This window comes from Hemicordylus capensis, chromosome 5 (genome assembly GCF_027244095.1).
Source record: "Hemicordylus capensis ecotype Gifberg chromosome 5, rHemCap1.1.pri, whole genome shotgun sequence".
NCBI lineage: Eukaryota > Metazoa > Chordata > Lepidosauria > Squamata > Cordylidae > Hemicordylus > Hemicordylus capensis.
The window spans coordinates 12,207,730-12,221,375 of NC_069661.1; the positions used below are offsets into that span (position 1 = coordinate 12,207,730).

Genomic DNA, 13,646 nt, shown 5'->3' on the forward strand with positions numbered 1-13,646 from the left:
CCCAGAGTCTGGGGCCCAGACCTGTGCCACAACCAGAACAAAGTCTGCCCAGCAAGCCCGGAACTGAGTAGTAAGAAAGTATAAGAGGACTCTGAGTAGGGACCAGTATAGAGACAGGTAGTGATTGTGTTTCTCCAGCTTTTTATTTTCCCTGACCTGCTTTTTAAGTAACTGTTTTTAGTTTGTATTTTTTACCCTGTAAGATAAATATTTTAATTGAACAATCTTTCACCTAAAAATAAACTTCCATGTGTGTGTGTGTGTGTGTGTGTGTGTGTGTGTGTGTATATATATATATATATATATATATATATATATATATATATATATAAATGAAGCTTGTTGATTTGTCTTTATCCCATGCCTATAAGCCTTTCCACACTACTGAGATTTGTTTTTGGTTTTGTGTAATTTTTGATAAATGTGAAGGGCTGTTGTAGTAGACCCAGCCATACCAAAAGTCCACTTGGTGGCAGCGGTAAAAATGGTGCAGAGGAACAGAGGGCTGTTCCTCCACATCTGCCAATCTAGTATTTTCATTTTAAGGTATGCAAATAGTCTTTTTGCAAGGTAACCAGTGTTAGTTTTTAATTGTATCTTTGTCTAGTAAAAACAAAGCTTTATTTTTATTGTCCTTTTTATTAGAAAAGTTTTGTTGTGTGCGTAATGCTATGGGACCTATGTTTGACAAAGCTTAGGGCCTCAGCATGTTAGAGCAAGTGGCTCTGTGTGTCTGTGTATGTATAAATTTATATATATATATATGAGTGAATATGAGAGAGAGAGAGAGAGATGGCTGTACTGAGTTTATGCCATCCCTTAATCTAGAAAAAGATTCATAGCCAGTGGGGAAAGAGTGTTAATGAGCTCACAAAGCATGTAGTCATATTTAACAGAGATGGATGAATCTAAGATTAATTTGCCTACCACTATGGCTTTACAATGCAAATTTCCCTATAAATCATACACTCCCTGAACAAGAAAATGGCTTTTTTTTTAGAATCAAGCAGCAATTATTTTTTCAAAGACCAAGATAAATGGGCCACTTGGTTGGGTCTTCTTAGAACTTTTGAGCCAAGGAATTCTGTTACCGGGGCTCCGAATTAGTTGTTGTCACAATTGTGATCAAGTCTGTGTCAGAGAGTGAGTCCTAGATAAAGGAGATCAAGATCTGGAAGAGAAGAAAGGAACAGTATTAATGCTGCATGCAAGGTCAGATCTGAGCAGAAGAATAAAAGAGGTTCTTCCTTGCTTGATCACACCCATTTGGGCTGTGAACCACTCAGCAGGGGTGTGCAAAAGCTTTGGTTTTGGTTATTTTGATCATTTAGTTCATGCTGTTATTCATCCATTAACACCACATCCATTTTGGCTTATTTAATGTTTGTCACTTTTATTCATTCTACACTCAGTTTTACATAGTGATGTCTATAGATACACATGCTGCTAGGGGATCCCATATAGATACTTCCTGGTTTAGGTTGGCCTTTGATTGGAACATTTCCCTGAACAATGTTTTTCAACCATCATTTTAATTTGATTTAAATTTTTGACTTAATTTTTTATTTCTTTATCATATTTCTGTATCACCTGATATATGCATCTCTAGGCAGTATACAAAGTTTTTTTTAAAAGCAAATATAAAATATAAAAGCAGTTAAAATTCTCAACAACAACAAAAATCTTAGAAGACAACAACACATTAAATAATTTTTAAAACCCAGTTAAAAGCCTAAGAAATAGCTATGTCTTGAGGGACCTCCTAAAAACAGAGGAGGAGAAGATGCTCTTATTTTAACAGGGAGTATATTCCAGAGCCCTGGGGCAGCCACAGAGAAGGCCCAGTCACGAGTTGCCACCAAACAAGCCGGCAGAAACCATAACCAGACCTCTCCAGATGATCTTAATAGGGGACAGGGTTTATGACAAAGAAGGCGCTCTCTTAAGTACCCTAGACCCAAGCCATTAAGGCTTTATAGGTAATAACAAACACTTTGTATCTTGTTTGGAAACATATTGGCAGCCAATACAATTCTTTCAGAATTGGTGTTATATGGTCCCTTCAGGTAAACCCAGAGACCAGTCTGGTTGTTGCGTTCTGTACCAGTTGTAGTCTCCGGACTACATACAAAGGCAGCCAGAGACGCGAGTTTGGGGCGGTATAAAAATACATTAAATAAATAAATGTAGAGTGCATTATAGTAGTCAAGCCTAGAGGTTACCAGAATATGTACAACTGTTTTAAGGCTGAGAAATGGAAGTAGTTGGCATATCAGCCAAAGCTGATGAAAAGCGCTCCTGGCCATTGACTTAGTCTGAGAAACTTTGGGATCCAAAGAGCATTTGGGATCCATGAGCACTCCCAGGCTAGGTACTTGATCTTTCAGGAAAGTGTAACTCCATTTAGAACAGGCAGATCTAAACCAGTTCTCGGGTCCTGACCACAGAGTCAGTATTTGGATTCAACATCAGTTTGTTATCCCTCACCCAACCATTTATCACCTCCAGGCAGACATTTACCTGTAGGGAGGTTATGCCATTCCCTGATGAAGTTGGTATGGAGAAATAGATCTGGGCATCATCAGCGTTTTGATAACACCTAGCACCAAACCTCCTGATGATCTCTCCCAGCGGTTTTATGTAAGTGTTAAAAAGCATTGGAGATAGTACGGAGCCTCGTGGAACTCCACACTTCAACTTTCATTTTGCAGAGCAACAGTCTCCAAGTGACGCCATCTGGAATTTGCCAGAGAGGTTGGAATGGAACCACTGTACGACAGTGCTACCTAATCCCACCTTCCTCAAGTGACCCAGAAGGATACCATGGTCGATGGTATCAAAAGCCACTGAGAGATCCAAAAGGATCAGCAGAGTCACACTCCACTCTGTTGATAGCCAGTTGGAGATCATCCATCAGGCCAACCAAGGCACTCTCAACCCCATAGCCCATCTGAAAACCAGTTTGAATTGGGTCTAAATAATCTGTGTCATTCAAAACAGCCTGGAGCTGAGAGGCCACCCACTACTCAATCACCTTACTCAACCATGGAAGATTGGAAATGGGTCTGTAATTAGCCAACTCTGAGGAGTCCAATGCAGGTTTCTTCAAATAAGGTCTAATAGTAGCCTCCTTAAGACAAAGAGGCATCCTGCCCTCCCTCAGAGAAGCATTTATAATATTTACTAGACCCTCTCTGATAATCGTTACTAGATGAAATAAGCCAAGTTGGGGAAGGGTCAAGTGAACAGGTTGTAGGATGTACAGTCCGAAGCAGTTTGTCCACATCCACAGGAGTCACAAACTGAAAGTGATCCAATTTAATCCTATAAGAGGAATTGCTGGCCACCTCTACAATAGACTCTGTGGTATCTAGCAGTATCCAGTTCAGCCTGAATATGAGAGATTTAATCCACCAAAAAAGTCATTAAAGACATCACAGTGAGTGTGATAGTTCCAAGTTCAAATTCAAGGGGAGGAGCCATAAACTAGTCCCCTCAAAACCCTAGACAACTCAGCTGGACATGAATTTGCAGAAGCAATGTGGGCTGCTTCTTTGCTGCCTGCACTGTCAGAGCATAGATCTTCAAATGTGCTCTGTGTTGTGATCTGTCAGATTTTTGCTGGGTCTTCCTGCACTTACGCTCTCAAATATAATTGATTGATAGATAAATAAAGGGCCGAATTCAGATGTTGCATAACAGAAGAGAACACACACAGAGACACAAAATATTCTCCAAAAATTAATGCAATGAGATACATTCATTTCAAGAAGGCTTAATTTATTTTGTCTTAAGGTGTCTCCAGATAGGGGAAAGGGTAGGGCAACCAAACAGTGGCTGTATTTACACGTAACGGGAAACTGGAGATGAAGGAACCTGAGGTTGACTTTCTTGTATGTCCAGATTCATGAAACTCCAGTCCTGTCATAAAAGCGACCAGAGGTTGATAGTATTGAAAGCCACAGAATGATCCAAAAGAACCAACAGAATCACACTCCTTCCATTCATTCCTTGGTATAGATCATCCATCAGGCTGACCAAGGCTGTCTCCACCCCATAGCCTGTTCCAGAGCAAGTTTGAAATGGATCTAGATAATCAGTATCTTCCAAAACTGCTTAGAGTTGATCAGCCACCACCCTCTCAATCACCTTGCTCACCCCAAGGGAGGTTGGAGACTGGCCTATAAATATCCCTCACCAAGGGCTCATGTGTTTTAAGCAGATGTCTCACAATTGCCTCCTGCAAACATGGAGACATACTACCCAGAGGTGCACCTAGGTCATTTTGGAGTCTGGACCTAAAGTCTTTTGGAGCCTCCCCCGCAAGTATTTTTAACACATTTGTAACACGGCCACACCACCAGATAGACTTAAAAGGATTTGAGGTCCGCCAGAGAGTGTGGATGCCCTGAACTTTGGCCTGGAAGTGCAAGGGTAAGAGTGCCTCTGATCCTGCCATCCCTCAGTGAGGCATTTATGATTTCAACTAAGCCATCTCTAACAGCCTCCCTGATAGATGTTATAAGCCACGTTGGGCATGGATCCAAAGGACAAGTGGTAGGCTGAACACTGCCAAGGAACTTGTCTACATCTTCAGGAATCACAAATGGAAATTGATCCATTCTAATTGAACCAGAGGAGTTACTCTACAATTGACGCCGTCAAAACCGTGGAGTCCAAGTCAGCTTGAATGCAAGAGATTTATCCTCAAAAATGTTGCTAAAAGCATCACAGCGGGATGATGAAAAATCCAGATCTAAGTTCAGAGAGGAGGGAACCTGAGTCAATCTCAGAACAACTCAACAACTCAGCTGGACACGAAGCTGTGGACACAATACATGCAGAATAGAATTGCTTCTTCACTGCATGCATTGCCAAAGACAAAGCCTTCAAATGGGCTTTATGTTGTGTCTTGTCATATTCAAGTTGAGTCTTCCTCCACTTATGCTCTAGTCTTCTCCCTTGCTGCTTCAGCTCCCGTAGCTACTCAGTGTACCATGGGGCCAATTTAGGGCCAATAGTATCTACTGCCCTGGTAAGCTCCCTATTCCAGGTCACCACCACGGCATCAACAGAATCACCAGCAGAACCAACTCTGAAACCCTCCAAGGCCTCTTGGAATCCTATAGGATTATTGGAATCCCAAGGTTCGAGGGTTAGTGCACCTCTGCAGGGGTGCAGGACCTATTAGGATGGTCCTTCCAAGAAGGCCTCTTGGAATCCTATAGGATCCGACGGAACTCCCAGGCGTCCTTTGAGCCCAAAGCCCCAGTTCGGGCCGAGACTTTGCAGAGAGAGGAGCTCTGTTTGCGAGCTCCTCTCCTTTTCAAATTGTGGGGCCCTGATCAGCCCAACTGACGCGGGCCTTCTTGCGGTGAGGACTCGGGCGGCTGGGAGGGCGGGCGGCGGCGGCTGTAGTGCTGTAGTTTGTGCCGATTTGGCCCCTAATCCGGTCTAGTAGCCACGGGCTACCTTGGCCCGAAATCGGGCCTTGTGTTGGGTGGTTGGGTGGGTGGTCGGCAGCCGCGGCCGCGGCAGTAGTTTGGGCCAATTTGGCCCCTAATCCGGTCGCAGGGGGGCGGCGGGGGCGGCTGGTGTCCTGCCGTCCCAACTAATCTAAAGATTACGGCGGCAAGCAGGAAAGCGGCAGGAGGGGTAAGTAAACCCTCCCGCTGCTCTTAAAGGTACCCCCCCACCCAGTGCCGGACCGCAGTTGGCAGTTCCGTGCACACCCCTAGTAACTATGGAAGAGTTTTGTATGGAGGGGTTATGTAGGTCAGAAGTAACTTGTATAGGATCTCTTGGGAGTACCATCCTAATAGGTCCTGCACCCTGGCAGAGGTGCACTAACTCCCAGACCTTGGGGACCCGGTCCAATCCTCCAAAGTCGGGGGGGGGGGCTCCAGATGGCTGGGGGCCTCCAGCAGCTAAGACACCCCATGCCCGCCCCACCAAAGCTCTGCTTTTAAAAAAAAGTTCCACCGTGGCTGAGGGGTGGTTGCGGTGGTGGTGGTGGGGATAGAGCAGTCCTTCTCTCTTGCAGGCTTGCAATGATCTCTAAACTGTGCAGGTGCACCTCTCAGTTGCTTAAAGATGCTGGCCTGAATGGATGGGACCAGCGTCTCTCCTGCTTCCACCATTAATTGGCCTTAAGTTGGCTTGGGAAAATGACCTACAACAAACTATTAGCAACTCACAATGAAAGGGAATACTGAAATGGAAGCCGGTCTTTTCTACCTCTTCCCGAACGGTCCGGGCCCATCCCTAATAGTTACACAGACAAACCATCATACCATATGACTGTATAATCAAAGACTAGATTGAAAAAATAAATCACTGAAAAATATCCAACTTGCCTAAATGAACTGCAATTTAAGTAATTAAATGCAATTAAAAACTACCTCAAAATAAAGGAGAATTATAATCTTGTTTATAACAACCCATAAATCAGCCCCCCATCAACTCAAGAATTAGGTGGAGAAAGTTCTGCAGTCGACTTCCACCTCCACCCCCTCGTCCAGTTACAAAAGACTTATGCCCTTTCTCCAACCATGTAAGTTCCTTCATTTTACCATATACGTATGATTTTGCTCACCTAGTGTCCATACGTCTAGAAGATTTTCCCTGCTCAAACTTCAAACCTCCTTTTGGGGCCTAGGAACAGATTGCGGGGCTGTCTACTGTTAACAGAACTGGGTGGAAAGTGTATAGCTAAATGTTGCAACTTGATTCAACTTAAGAAGTCACATTTTAAATTACTACAACAGATAAAATACGTCAAAATAGAACCTTTTAGGTATGCAGATTGTACAAGCATTACAAGAGGCAGACCTCCTTCCCTTAACATGATTTTTTTTCTACATGTAGACTGTTAAAACCAAAATGGAGGAACTCCCTAACATACAACCTTCACCTATCTACTACAGGTCTTGTGTTTTTTTTTTGGCTTGTGAGCCACTGTGGAACAGGAAAGTATCTTCTCATTCCATCTCCTACCTAAACTGCTTTGAGAACATCATTGGTTGAAAATATACTGGGGTGGCTCTAGGTGGTCATCATTTTCCCCAAGAAGACCCATTGCAAACATCACAGGTGGAAAAATGGCAGTTTCATCTCCCACCCCCTGATACATTTGAGGCAAAGGTTATCTGGTGAGAACGTTCCACTCAGTCCTAGTTTAAACTGATTAAATCTACATATATTTTGTTAGCTGGCGCAGGTGTAGAACACAGCAGGCGCCATCTTAAAAGAAGCAGAATGTAAATAAAGGAATGCATCTTGAAAGAAGGTGAGCCCTTTCTTATGATTGAGAGTTTGAAGGTGGGTGGCAGGGAAGGCATCAGAAGCTCGCCTTCCCCGCAGATGGTCCTCCTGTTGATGCTGGACACATGAACTGTGCACCCAGATGATCCACTGCTGCAGAGATGATCATCTGCTGTGGAGCTGTGGGGGCCGGGATGCATCATCCCGGTCCCCAGGATTCCCACAATGCACTGCACAAATGTGCATTGTATAGATCCCCCTGGTGACAGCCAGGAGTCTGCTGGCAGATGGTACCAGTGCTGGCACACAAGCAGTTAGCCCAAGTTAAGGGCATACTAGCACCCTTAACCTTGGCTAACCATCAGGATCTCTAGGCAGGTTTGCTACTGAGCCAAGCCCAGGCATGGCCGCTTGTGAGATCGGCCTCGATGTGTGTCTTCTGAAGTTTTTAAAGGAAAATTTATACAAGTACAAAATAACATTCACCAATAAAAGGTTGTCCAATTAATCCAGGATGCCTTTGGGTAGATTAATTTGTTTTAATTGATCTAAATTAATCAGTTGGACTCATAAGTTAAGAACCATTTTAGTCAAGCCAAAAGGCATTTCCAGTTAATTGGGCAACTCGTTTATTTTTAGTTCAGTTCAGTTTTATTTTGATCTCTGACCAGCAATGCAAAGTAGACAGATAAAAAACGTTAAGCATTTATTATTTCCAGTGTTAGTTTTTGGTTGCAGCCTGAATGCCGCTGCATCCATCCTTCTGATATAACACCTGCCCCAAATTTTAGTAATAAATGCAGTGCTTCAAAGCACAGAGCAATGCCTGAGAGTTCAAGAGCCAGCCACCAAAAGCATCCAGCCCTTTAATAATGCGGACAATGGTTCAACGCTCCTCATTTAATTTTCTCAAAATCCACTTGAATGCCTTTTGACCCGTTTTCATGCTCACATTTTCAGTTAAAGTTCCATTGCAAAGATATAAAATAGCCTTTAATGTCACCATTGTTGGAAGAAATGTTTAAGAAGTTTAAAAAAACAAACAAACCAAACACAAACCCTGTCCCTCTGATTTTTCTTGTTGTTGCTATTCTAAGAAAAGGGAGCTATGAACAATATTAGCCTGTAGTGTTCAGTTTGTTTATGGGTCTATAGAAACGAGAGGCATTGTTCAGCAGCATTCTAGGACTGTGATATAAGGGCAAAAATACCTAACCAAATACACATTGATGGGGTCATGACTGACAGCTCCGTTTGTACTCTGCTAAAAACTAATAAAAATAAAATCAAGTTATTCAAATATATCTCTAAGCAAAAACCCTCTGGGCCTTTACATCAATGGAAGATAGGCAAAAGATTGTCCTGTAAACCAACAGAAAAGGAAGAGCAGAGTTTTCAGTAATGTGTAAGGAAGAGAGGGGAGGGCGGGCAATAAGTCTTAAACACACACAATAACCCAGCAAATGCACACTGCAAGCAAAACAGGGTTTCAGGGCACAGTTTTAAACTCATTCTTCTTCAACTGTGCTTTTGCCTGGAGAACAGTGGCTGACATACAAAGTTGCTCAACAGTACTACTTAGGAGTAACTCTACAGGACTACTTAATTTCAGTGACTGACATCCAGACTAACAAAGCACCAGGGTCTCTAAAGAGACCTAATTCCACCATTCGCAGGGAGGCGAGCAAATTTCAACAACCTTCCCTTCCCCTAGAAGCACTCTGTGCCATCCAAATATTTTGTAGTTTGATCTGGAGAAAGAGTATTGCAGAATAACAGTGCTCATCCCCATCCTATTCACCTGCTGATTTCTGGAGATTAAGCTGCTGTCAAAGCCAGAAGAGCAAACCTGGCTATTTTAACAGTTCCTACTAGGCATAGTTCTGAAATGTGGACATTCATAATCAAAGAGGGTGATCCTGAGTATGTTCAGAGTTCATCTCTGAAAGCAGTATGCCATCCTAATTCCAAAAGATACTGTGACACAGAGGCACCTACAACTAGCATTTTGGATAAAGTAGTTCTTTTTCTGGAAGAGTTTGCATGTGTTTAACAGCTGCATGGGATATAGAAGCTCAGTAAGCAAAGCTTTTTAAATAATTGTTTGTCTGAGAAATAGCTTTACCTGCTGAGCTTCTGCTTCACATACAGCAGAGCCAGCCTAGAAGGTAACAGAAATTCATCTACCATTTTAGATAAGAACATAAGAACAGCCCTGCTCGATCGTTCACAAGGCCCATATAGTCCAGCATCCTCACACAGTGGCCCACCAGATGCCTCTGGGGAGCCCACAGGTAAGAGGTATGTGCAGAGGTGTAACTATAGGGGGGGCAGGGGGGGCACGTGCCCCGGGCGCCATCTTTTCTGGTCACGTGGAGGGCGCCGCCATGACCAAATTTTTTTTAAAAAAATTTAAAAATTTTTGTTAATACAAATGTTTCCTGCTCAGTGCAGCAGTGCTGGAGCAGTCAAGGGATCACGTCGGTGCCCCCTTCCCCACGAGCGGTCCCTTCCACGCCGCCTGCGGCCCCCCCATTGCTTTGCTGGCGCCTGGCGGCCAGTCAGTGGCCTGGCTTGGCGGCGGTGGCGGGCGCTTGTGAGGAAAAACCTAAGTATAATGTAGTATGTTGGGGGGCTGGCGGGGGGGCACGGTGGGGGGGCGCCATTTCAGTGCTTGCCCCGGGTGCCGTTTTCCCTAGTTACGCCTCTGGGTATGTGCCTGCCCTCTCTCCTGCTGTTGCTCCCCTGCAGCTGGTAATCCCCTGTATTGTGCCTCTGAGGCTGGAGGTGGCCCATAGCCACCAGACTAGTAGCCATTGATACACCCGTCCACCATGAATTTCTCTAAGCCCCTTTTAAAGCCATCCAAGCTGGTGGCCATCACCACATTCCATGGCAAAGAATTCCCTATATTAATTATGCGCTGTGTGAAAAAGTACTTCCTCTTGTCGGTCCTAAATTCTCCAACCTTTGGTTTCCTGGGGTGACCCCTGGTTCTAATAAGGACATAAGATGTCCTTTATGGTATCATTGAGTCATTGGAAAATCCCGATGCTTTCCTGAAAACATGCCAGGCAATAGTAAAAGCTGCAGACACATTGCTTAACCAAAGTGTTTCATCACTCAGGGTAGTCCTGTGCATTACCATCCTGTGCAGGCCTGGATATCTCACTGCATTCAGGGAGCCTTACAAACTTTGCGAGCCTCTTCACATGCCTTCAAAGCTTCCAAGGGAGAGAAGGAGAGGCTACTAGCAACCTCCCCATGCCCAGCATCCCTTTTGTTTTGAAGCATGCAAGGGCCAGTTTTGAGAGGGAGTGGCCCTACCAGGGTATGCAGCGGGTCTGCTCAACTTTGGACCCCCACTGTTTTTGGACTACAACTCCCATAATCCCCAGAGACAGTGGCCAAATAATCAGGGATTATGGGAGTTCTAGGTCAACATCTGTAGGAGGGCCAAAGTTGAGCAGCCCTGGTATAGAGCGAAGCAGCATCTGGCGTCTGCCTCAAGCATCACCATACCTTGAACCACCCCTGATTCCAGGTATCAATAAGAACCATATATACTGCTTAGCAAACCACGTACCTTTCTCTTGCATACTGGTATTTCAAAGCAATCAGGATTAAGAGTCCACAACTGGAAAACACAGAAGCAAAGAGAAGAGGGTCATTCGGTAATACAACGTGGTAACTAAGAACCAAATGCAAAGATAAATAAAAGTGGCAGTCAGCCATCTGGCCCCATATATCCTCGTCCTTTACATCCTAGGCATGCTTACTCACCTGAAAGTCTCACAAGGAGCATGGACAGAATTGCAGCCTTATTCCAATCACAGCTGCCATTGCCCAAGGAAATCTAACAGTGCTGACTCATCCACACACAAAGTTGATTGGTGGGTTGGCCAAGCAAGAGCATTTCCAATGAGTGGCACCATCTGCCAGTCATATCCTTCCCTGCCTCTAAATGGTATGAATGCCATCTGGGCCATATGTTACCTCATAGTGATAGCTGAGTGGGATGGGTATTGTTGCTTGCTTTGCTAAAGCATTGCAGTGGCTTCCCATGTGTGCCAGAATTTATATGCTGAGTGTCAGGCTGCTGTGAACCAGCTGGTGAATCTGGAGCTGTGCGCTAGCTAGGTCTATTTGTCCATGGTAAGGGCTGTTTCTCTCACTGGAAAGAATCCTGGCAACTGTATAAGTGTTTTATGTGCTAAGAGTAAACTAATTAGTAAACTAACATGCTAAATCATTGTAAACCGCTTAGAGAGCTCTGGCTATAAAGCGGTATATAAATGTAAGTGCTATTGCTAATTCAATTCATGCATGCTAGGAACTGAGTGAAGCTGAGCTGAAAAAGTCTCATATAAAACTCCTGGCTTGCACTTGAGGGGTGGAGATGAAAATGTCTGGCCTGCTGTTGCTCACTCTGAGTTGCAGTAGCAGCAAACCTGAATTGTTCTCTCTGCTAAGCAGGGACAACTTTGGTTTGTATTTGTATGAGAAGCTACATGTGTGAGCACTGTAAGATATTCCTCTTAGGGGATGGGAAGAGGACCCGCCTGCTTGCCAAGGAGGGAACTTGGAATATTCTGCATGCATCTCCAAGACAGAGCAGAGAGAGATTCCTGCCTGCAAGCTTGGAGAAGCTGCTGCCAGTCTGAGTAGACAATACTGAGTTGGATGGACCAATGGTCTGACTTGGTAGAAGGTAGCCGCCTATGTTCCATTCTCCTCCTCCTCACTCTAGGAGAAGTATATAGGGGTGAGGCTTGAGGGTATACTCTTGAGATGCTGTATATAGGAATGTCATCTGAAGAGGGTTCATCTGGGACCAGGCTACACTATTTCTACAAACTGAGCTTACTTGAGATCTCTGGAATACAACAGAGTCCCCTAGAGCCTTGCTGTCATTGGAAATAGCGTGAGAGGGCTCTTGACAGCTGTGTGACCAAGCTATACAACTTCTTTCCAAGAGAAGCCAGCCTGGCTCTCACTGCCTGCTTCTAGGTGAGTGGTGAGAATTGTTTTGCTCCACTCCAGTAGACTCCTTTCAGATTTGTTAAAGGGATCTAATTGTATACTGCTACTTGGGTCTATCCCAGGGCTGTTCAACTTTGGTCTTCCTGCAGATGTTGATCAACAACTTCCACAGTCCTTGGTTATTTGGCCACTGTGTCTGGAGATTGTGGGAGTTGTAGTCCAAAAACAGCTGGGTGGGGTAAAGATGAGAAGGCTTGGTCTATCCTCATGCTTACTTAGGTCAGTGGTTCTTAATGTGGGGTCTGCCAGATGTTGATGAAGTACAACTCCCAGCATCCCAGGATGCTGGGAGTTGTCATTCAGCAACATCTGGCAAACCCTACATTAAGAACTACTTGACCTAGAGTGTGTGGTGTTGCCATATATTCTGTTGATAAGTATTTACCATGTTGAATACCTTGCTTGAAGTACATTGAGAAGTCTAAAGTTGTGGGGCTGCCTTTGCACGTAGTCCAGACACTCCAGTTGGTACAGAATGCAGCAGCCAGGTTGGTCTCTGGGTCATCTTGGATAGACCGCATCACTCCTTTGCTAATAGAACTACACTGGCTCCCAATAGGTTTCCGGGCAAAATACAAAGTGCTGCTTATAAGCTATAAAGCCCTAAATCGCTTAGGCCTTGGGTATTTAAGTGACTGTCTTTTTCATTATGAGCCCCACCGGCCATTGAGGTAATCTGGATAAGTCCATCTCCAGTTGCTGCCAGCTCAGCTGGTGGCCTCACGGGGACAGACCTTCTCGGTTGCTGCCCCTGGACTGTGGAATGCACTCGCTGCTGAAATATGATCCTCCCCATCTCTGGCAATTTTAAAAAAGCATTTGAAAACCTATAATGCCTAGTAGAAAAGGAGATATAATTTAATAAATGTCAGGGTGCTGTGCGTGCATATATGTAAGTGTTGACATACTGTGTGACAGTTGGAAGGCTACTCTGGGAAGAGCAGACACAGCTGAGAAGGTGAGCAAGCCTTTCTAAACATCTAGCCTTTCCCCCTTCAAACAAACTAACAGGAAGAGGGGAGTTTTGCAGGGGCTGTTTATCTTTAAGGGGTAGGTCTTCGTCTCTCTATCTCTCTCTGTGTTACTTGTTAGGGTTAAGATATCACAGGGCTAGGAGTTCTTAGGGTTACCTAACTGTAGTGTTTACTTAGTGGCTGCTTGGTGGGGGTGGAGTCAGCTAGGGCTGGGAGAGGCCCCACATTCCTTTCCTTTGACTCACATGCTGTGTGACAGTTGGAAGGCTACTCTACATATGAGGTGAAGGCCCGAGAGCATAGCGAATAGGGATAGCAAACAGGATGTAAGAGTTTTGCAGGAGTTTAGTGGGAAGTGTGCGGGAG

The 13,646-nt window shown here is 44.5% G+C and overlaps 1 long non-coding RNA gene across 1 annotated transcript; it reads right to left on the reverse strand.

The window, feature by feature from the left end:
- Nucleotides 1-619: 619 nt before the first annotated feature.
- On the reverse strand, nt 620-11,164 carry LOC128327036 (uncharacterized). Its single transcript, XR_008308414.1, has 3 exons — nt 11,047-11,164; nt 10,850-10,900; nt 620-1,171 (listed from the first exon to the last, which is right to left on the reverse strand). It is a non-coding gene; the product is annotated as an uncharacterized LOC128327036 (long non-coding RNA).
- Nucleotides 11,165-13,646: the final 2,482 nt, after the last annotated feature.